Here is an 8325-nt window from a genome sequence, read left to right as displayed (position 1 = left end):
TCAGACATTTCCTAGCTATGTGATCCTGGGCAAGTCATGTAACCCCCATTGCCTAGCTCTTCAAATTCTTCTTCCTTGGAACCAATACAGAGTATTGATTCTAAGGCAGAAGGGAAGGGTTTGAATAAAGCCTCAAATTTAACTATCCCTGCTAAAACCCCAAAGGGTCAAAAAACCGTCTCCCTCTCTCTATTCTTCTTCACCAATATTAATGCTGCACATGAGCAATGAGAGTACTTCTATACATCACTACATGTGTATGATCCACATACCTATAAATGCCAAAGGAAATGAGATATATCCTCACCTTGAAACATCGAAAAAATCTGATTAAATTTGACTTTTTTTAAGTCTTCAATGAAAACTGTTTCTCGGTTATTCCAGAACCTGTCTCATGATAGCCCTTAGTGATAATAACACCCCTACAGGCCTAATCAAACTGCTTCCTCAATATGATATTGGCCTCCCTTTACAAGATTATTTGGGACAAAAAATTGAAGACTATATATATTTCCAGTCATGTTAAAGGGTAAGTGCCAGCATTATAATCCTGTCTTTGTAGAATTTCATTTATTATTCCATTCATACAACTTTTAATACACTGATAACAACTTAATATCTATGTTCCTAATGATTATGCTTGGATTGTTCATGAAAATGTCATAAGATATTAAACAAAGGTAGCCATCACCTCAAGCTATTTTCCTTCTAATTATTTATTTACTTGGTTTGCTTATTTGATTAATTATTTAATAGCATACGCATGTTAAGGCAAGTATCCAAAATATTACAAAAGCAAAAACCTAAATAAAGTTAAATACATGGGTTGTTTTCTTGTTGTTGTTGTTTCACTGTTGTGCTGGATATACAGTGATTTCATGACTATCAAACAATTCATTTTGTTTGAGTGCATCTCCACTCATGTCTTGGTTTTTAGACTGCCTAAACCAATTAAATAAAATGAAATAAAAACCAAATGAATGTAGCAAAAATAATAAAAGTGAACAACAGGTTACTTTATCCTTGACTTCTCCATTTTTTCTTCAGATTACTCCTCTGGAGAAAATTGAAAATGAAAGGAGACTTCTATTGTTCTTTGGCTGAGAATCTCGTAATAGAACAGAGACCCCATCTTATGGGATGCATTGGTTGCCTCTGCTTTTTGCTGATTTCAAATGCTTCTCCATAGGCTTCTCGTGATTGATCCACCAGTCCTTTCTTGGCATCCTGAGAAGCAAAGTCAGACAAGTCACAGGAAGAGTCTCCTTTCATTTCAAGGGAGAAAGCTGCTTTCTGCTTGCCAAGTGTTAGGAATGAAGAACTTTCCCACTAGACGCAGCACAGCATTGCAGATCTCTCTTCGTTGTGCCTCAACTTCCTCTCTGTATTCTTGGGCCATGGGCTGTTTTTGCTCAGCACCTTCCGTCTTTTGCTCAGAACTTGCAAAGGTCCTTCACGATGACCTTTGGGCCGCTAAGGCGTTTGTGTAAGTAACAGAGAGGAGATTCCTCCAGTGACTGTGCATCATTAAGGCTCCCGGCTTGACGACAGACTGGAGGCAAGATGCCATGTCATCATGGCGCCCAGCCTGCTCAGCCAATTTGGCCCTCTGCACTAACTCCTTTTGATCCCCGACTAAATATTCAGTGCCTAGAGTAAGTGGTGGCATCAGGTAGACACACAGGGGTTCGGTGGTGTCTGGGTAAAAGCAGTGCTCTATAATTGCATTTAAAATAATTTTCCACTCCATAATCAACACTGAGTGGGGGGTTCCTAGTTGACTAATATTGTAACAGTCTGGCAAGCAGACTAAAGATTACTAACAAACTGGGCAAATGAAAAAATCAGATCATGCAAGTTCTGTAGGTACAAGCAAGAGGGGGGGGGGGAAATACCCTTCTTATGTTTTATATTTTATTTCCTAAATAGTCATCGGGAATTAGTTCGACAGTATGTGAAGAGGAAGCTTAATAAATCCCAGACACCTGAAATCAGTTTTCTAAGATGATACTTTTTCTCCTGCATTTACTTTGCATGGACCTGCCTTGGACAAATCAGGTAAGACTGACAAACCTAAATAAATACTTAATTTTTAAATATAATGAAAGATCAATTTAAAAATTCAAATGCCTATTTTTCTATTTCCATTTTATACTTAGATGAATTTCTCATGCTTACAGAGTTAAAGATAAATTTAACTTGCACTTTTAATTATTGTGCTTTACACTATGTATCAGTCAGAAAAGAGATAAGCTATATAAACCCTTCCTAAGAAAAAATGAGAATTCGTCATGGCAGAAGAAGGACAGAATTTTAAGTATCATCTACTGTTTGGAAGCCTTTATTGTTTATCTTGCGAAGGACGGGGAAGTGTGCCCAATTAGTGACCCTAGGCACTGTCCCCGATGTCCAGAGGAATTGCTGCTTTCTAGAAAATCAATACAATGCTCTTCTTCCCTCATCCCCACCTGGGTGTTCCATTTTCTTGATCTTGTCCTTCCTCTTCCCTACCCTGCCACAGTTCTCAGTGCTTCCTAAACCATGGGACTCTTCCTCAAATGAAGATTTCGAGGTTCAATCAGAGTTTGAGGATTTACAGAAATAATTCAATGAGAAACATTCTTGGCATCATTTGGCCTGATAAGCAGGAACTTTCCCAAGGGGAGAGTCTGGGCTGAATTTTTCCAATGTAACTCAGCTCTCAGTTTTTCTCTGGGATCTTTATCTCTTTATCTGGGTTTCTCGGGACCCTTTTGAATTGTTTATTGAAAAATGAAAAACTAAAATTAAAAGCAGAAGAGATCTCAGCTGGAGGGAGGTTAAAACCACGGAAAGTAAAAGCGTAGATGAGGGGTCCCTGCTAAGCACACTGACAACTGTTCTCTGTCAGAGCTGCCTAGGAACACGGAAGGATTCAAAGACTTGCTTAGGATCACAAATGCTGCATGTGACAGAGGGAACCCGGAACCTAGGTTAGCTGTACTCCCAGACCTACTGCCTACTCAGGCCCCTATTTTATCTATTAATAAATAGTTATTGGATGAATGAAGAATGAACAAACTGTGTTCTTCCTTATGGCCACACTCCCTATCAGTTACCTGCCATGGGTTCCTTTCAAGGCATGTCTATAGTGGAAATATGTATCTTTTTCCTTGTGGGAATCCATTTTAGTTCTCAGGGATTCTCAGGTAAATTCCACCCATTATCAGTGTGGAATGGGGCTTAGTCCCTGGGGATGGGGTCCCGAGTCACGACAGGAACTTCTGTTGGAAATGTCTGAGCAGGAGGGAGAAAAGCAATAGAAAGAAGTGGCTGGTAAGTGGCTTCTAATTGGAATTCTTGCGGACAACCGCGGTAGGAAGATGTTAATCACATTGAGATTTTGGCGCAGGAATAGTCTACTCCCCAATTAGAGGCATTCTGGCAAATTGGTGCTATATCCTGCGAAGAAGTGATAAGCCCATTAGATGTACCTCATTGCTCTGGAGCTCCTAGAGAGGCAAACTGACATGGCAAGGCTTTAGCTATGAAGGCCACCAAAAGGAATAACTAAACACAAAAGATCTCCCAACAAGCTCAGCATTCACACAGCAGAGAAGGTTGTTCTGCAATGACCTGCAGATCTCATGCTTTGTCTGTGATGCTGTCAGTGATGAGAGTGAGTTTTATTATAGAAAAGAAGGTGAAAAGACTGGAGGAAAGCCTTTCTGCTCTCTGTGTGATCAAGTAGAATGAAATAGTCCTAGAAATGATACCAACTTTTTTTGTCATCCAGCAAGTGGCAAGACTTGAGAAACTGAAGAAGTGACAATCTGAAAAAGAAGAGTCAATGTGGAGGAAAAGCAAGTGAGCTGAAAGGGAAGCATATAAAGAGATGAAGGAAGATAGAAGGAAGAAGATAATGTAAAAGTTATGAACCCTAGGAGGAGGTGGGACCAAACTGAAGGAGGAATGGTAAAAAAAATAAATAAATAAATTGATAGAATTTCAGAAGGAAAAAGGAAGTTAGGTGTGCCTATCAAAGAATGAAGGAGAACTTCAAAAAATATTTAGTATTTTAATCAAATCCTAAGTAGCAGAGAAAAGATCTGTGAGATAAACTGGATTCAAGTTTCCTCTTTCTCACTAATTGGTTTCATAACCCTGAACAAGTCTTTTTTTAAAAACATTTATTAATATTCATTTTTAACATGGTTACATGATTCATGCTCCTACTTACCCCTTCACCCACCCGCTCTTCCCCCAGCCATGGCGATGCACATTTCCACTGGTTTTATCATGGGTCCTTGATCAAGACCTATTTCCAAATTGTTGATAGTTGCATTGCTGTGAGAGTTTAGAGTCTACATCTCCAATCATGTCCGCCTCCACCCATACGTTCAAGCAGTTGTTCTTCTTCTGTGTTTCCTCTCCTGCAGCCCTTCCTCTGAATGTGGGTAGCGTTCTTTACCATAAATCCCTCAGAACTGTCCTGTGTTATTGCTTTCTGCTGGTACAGAAGTCCAATACATTCGATTTTACAGTATATCAGTCTCTGTATACAATGTTCTACTGGCTCTGCTCCTTTCACTCTGCATCAGTTCCTGAAGGTCTTTCCAGTTCACACAGAATTCCTCCAGTTTATTATTCCTTTGAGCACAGTAGTATTCCATCACCAGCATATACCACAATTTGTTCAGCCATTCCCCAATTGAAGGACACACCCTCCTTTTCCAGTTCTTTGCCACCATAAAAAGCACAGCTATAAATATTTTCATACAAGTCTGTTGGTCTGTGATCTCTTTGGGGTACAAACCCAATGGTATCGCTGGATCAAAGGGCAGGCAGTCTTTTATAGCCATTTTAGCATAGCTCCAAATTGCCAGCCAGAATGGTTGGATCAGTTCATAACTCTACCAGCAATGCATCAAAGTCCCAAATTTGCCACATCCCCTCCAGCATTCATTACTCTCCCCTTCTTTCATTTTAGCCAATCTGCTAGGTGTGAGGTGATACCTCAGAGTTGTTTTGATTTGCATTTCTCTAATTATTAGAGATTTAGAACACTTTCTCTTGTGCTTATTGATACTTTTGATTTCTTTATCTGAAAATTGCCTATTCATGACTCTTGCCCATTTTTCAATTGGAGAAAGGCTTGATTTTTTTTACACAATTGCTTTAACTCCTTGTATATTTGAGTAATTAGACCCCTGTCAGAGTTTTTTGTTATAAAAATTGTTTCCCAATTTGTTGTTTCCCTTCTGATTTTGACTACATTGTCTTTGTTTGTACAAAAGCTTTTTAGCTTAATATAATCAAAACCATTTAATTTACATTTTGTAATTTTCCTCTAACTCTTGCTTGATTTTAAAATCTTTCCTTTCCCAGAGATCTGACAGGTATACTATTTTGTGTTCACTTAACTTATTTATAGTTTCCCTCTTTATATTCAACTCATTCACCCATTCTGAATTTATCTTGGTGTAGGGTATGAGATATTGATCTAAACCTAATCTCTCCCATATTGCTTTCCAAATTTCCCAGCAGTTTTTGTCAAATAGTGGATTCATGTCCCAAAAGTTGGGCTCTTAGGGTTTATCATACACTGTCTTGCTGATGTCATTATTAACCCCCAAGTCTATTCTACTGATCCTCCCTTCTATCTCTTAGCCAGTACCATATTGTTTTGATGACTGCTGCTTTATAGTATAGTTTAATATCTGGTACTACTAGGCCCCCTTCCTTCACATTGTTTTTCATTATCTCCCTTGATATTCATGATCTTTTGTTATTCCAAATGAAATTCGTTATAGTTTTTCCTAATTCAGTGAAGAAGTTTTTTGGTAGTTTGACAGGTATGATGCTAAATAGGTAAATTAATTTGGGTAGAATTGTCGTTTTTATTATGTTAGCTCGTCCTCCCCATGAGCAATCAATGGCTTTCTAATTGTCTAGGGCGATTTTAAATGGTGTTTCTCTTTCTACCTCTTGCTGTTCCAATGTGTTGGAAATATATAGAAATGCTGATGATTTATGTGCATTTATTTTGTAACCCGCAACTTTGCTGAAGTTGTTGATTATTTCTACAAGCTTCTTAGTTGATTCTCAGGATTTTTTAAGTAGACCATCATATCATCTGCAAAGAGTGATAGCTTAGTCTCTTCATTGCCTATTTTGATACCTTCAATTTCTTTTTCTTCTCTAATTGCTACTGCTAGTGTTTCTAGTACTATGTTGAATAATAGAGGTGATAATGGGCATCCTTGTTTCACTCCTGATCTTATTGGAAAGGCTTCTAATTTATCCCCATTGTATATGATGCTTGTTGATGGTTTTAGGTATATACTGTTTATTATTTTTAGGAAAGGTCCCTCTATTCCAATACTTTTAAGAGTTTTCAATAGGAATGGATGCTGTATTTTGTCAAAGGCTTTTTCAGCATCTATTGAGATAATCATGTGAGTTTTGTTTGTTAGATTGTTGATATGGTCAATTATGTGGATGGTTTTCCTAATGTTGAACCATCCTTGCATTCCTGGTATAAATCCCAACCTGATCATGGTGGATGATCTTAATTACTTGCTGGAGTCTCTTTGCTAGTATTCTATTTAAAATTTTTGCATCTATGTTCATTAGGGAGATTGGTCTGTAATTTTCTTTCTCTGTTTTTGATGTACCTGGCTTTGGAATCAGTACCATATTTGTGTCATAAAAGGAATTTGGTAGGACTCCTTCTTTGCTTATCATATCAAATAATTTGTATAGTATTGGGATTAGTTGCTCTTTGAATGTCTGATAGAATTCACTTGTGAATCCATCAGGCCCTGGAGATATTTTCTTAGGGAGTTCTTTGTTGGCTTGTTCAATTTCTATTTCTGATATGGGATTATTTAGGTATTCTATTTATTCTGCTGTTAATCTAGGTAATTTATAGTTTTGTAAATATTCATCCATATCTCCTAAATTGTTATATTTATTGCCATATAATTGGGCAAAATAGTTTTTAATGATTGCCTCAATTTCCCCTTCATTAAAGGTGAGGTCTCCCTTTTCATCTTTGATACTGTCAATTTGGTTTTCTTCTTTCCTTTTTCTTATTAGATTGACCAGTACTTTGTCTATTTTATCTGTTTTTTCAAAATACCAGCTTCTAGTCTTATTTATTAATTCAATAGTTCTTTTACTTTCGATTTTATTAATTTCCCCCTTGATTTTTATTATTTCTAATTTAGTTTTCATATGGGGGTTTTTTATTTGCTCACTTTCTAATTTTTTGAGTTGCATACCCAATTCATTAATCTCTGCCCTCCTTAATTTGTTAATATATGCACTCAAGGATATAAATTTCCCCCCGAGTACTGCCTTGGCTGCATCCCACAGAGTTTGGTAGGATGTCTCATCATTGTCATTTTCTTCAATGAAATTGTTGATTGTTTCTATGATTTCTTCTTTGACTAATTGGTTTTGGAGAATCATATTGTTTAATTTCTAATTGGTTTTTGATTTGCCTGTCCAGGTGCCCTTACTAATTATTATTTTTATTGCATCATGATCTGAGGTTACATTTACTATTTCTGCTCTTTTGCATTTGTTTGCAATGTTTCTATGCGCTATTACATGGTCAATCTTTGTGAATGTACTGTGTGCAGCTGAAAAGAAGGTGTATTCCTTTTTGTCTCTATTTATATTTCTCCACATATCAATTAAATCTAATTTTTCTAGGACTTCATTCACCTGTCTTACCTCTTTCTTATTTATTTTTTGGTTTGATTTATCTAGATCTGAAAGAGGAATATTTAGATCTCCCACTATTATGGTTTTACTATCTATTTCCTTCTTGAGCTCTGCCAGTTTCTCCTTTATGAATTTGGATGCTATGCCACTTGGTGCATAGATATTGAGCAGTGTTATTTCTTCATTGTTTATACTGCCTTTAATCAGGATGTAATGACCTTCCCTGTCTTTTTTTAATCATATCTATTTTTACTTTGGCTTTGTCAGAAATCATAATAGCCACTCCTGCCTTCTTTTTCTCATTTGATGCCCAAAAGATTTTGCTCTAGCCCTTAACCTTAAACCTGTGTATGTCCGCCCGCCTCATATGTGTTTCTTGTAGACAACATATAGTAGAATTTTGGTTTCTAATCCACTCTGCTATTTGCTTCCATTTTATGAGCGAGTTCATCCCATTCACATTCAGAGTTACAATTATCAGTTGTGCATTCACTGACATTTTTGTATCCTCCCCTAGTCCTACCTCTTCTTCTTACACTATTTTCTTTTAAACCAATGGTTTGCTTTGAGCCAGTATCCCTTATCCCCTCCTCCCTTGATTAACTTCCCTTT

General features: G+C 37.1%; 1 pseudogene; it reads right to left on the bottom strand.

Annotated features, from left to right (window-relative positions):
* Positions 1-1086: 1086 nt before the first annotated feature.
* On the bottom strand, positions 1087-1669 carry LOC123250311 (annotated as a pseudogene).
* Between the last annotated feature and the right edge of the window lie 6656 nt (positions 1670-8325).

Source organism: Gracilinanus agilis, chromosome 5 (genome assembly GCF_016433145.1).
Source record: "Gracilinanus agilis isolate LMUSP501 chromosome 5, AgileGrace, whole genome shotgun sequence".
In the NCBI taxonomy this organism is placed as follows: domain Eukaryota; kingdom Metazoa; phylum Chordata; class Mammalia; order Didelphimorphia; family Didelphidae; genus Gracilinanus; species Gracilinanus agilis.
This window is presented reverse-complemented; position numbering and strand designations above follow the sequence as displayed.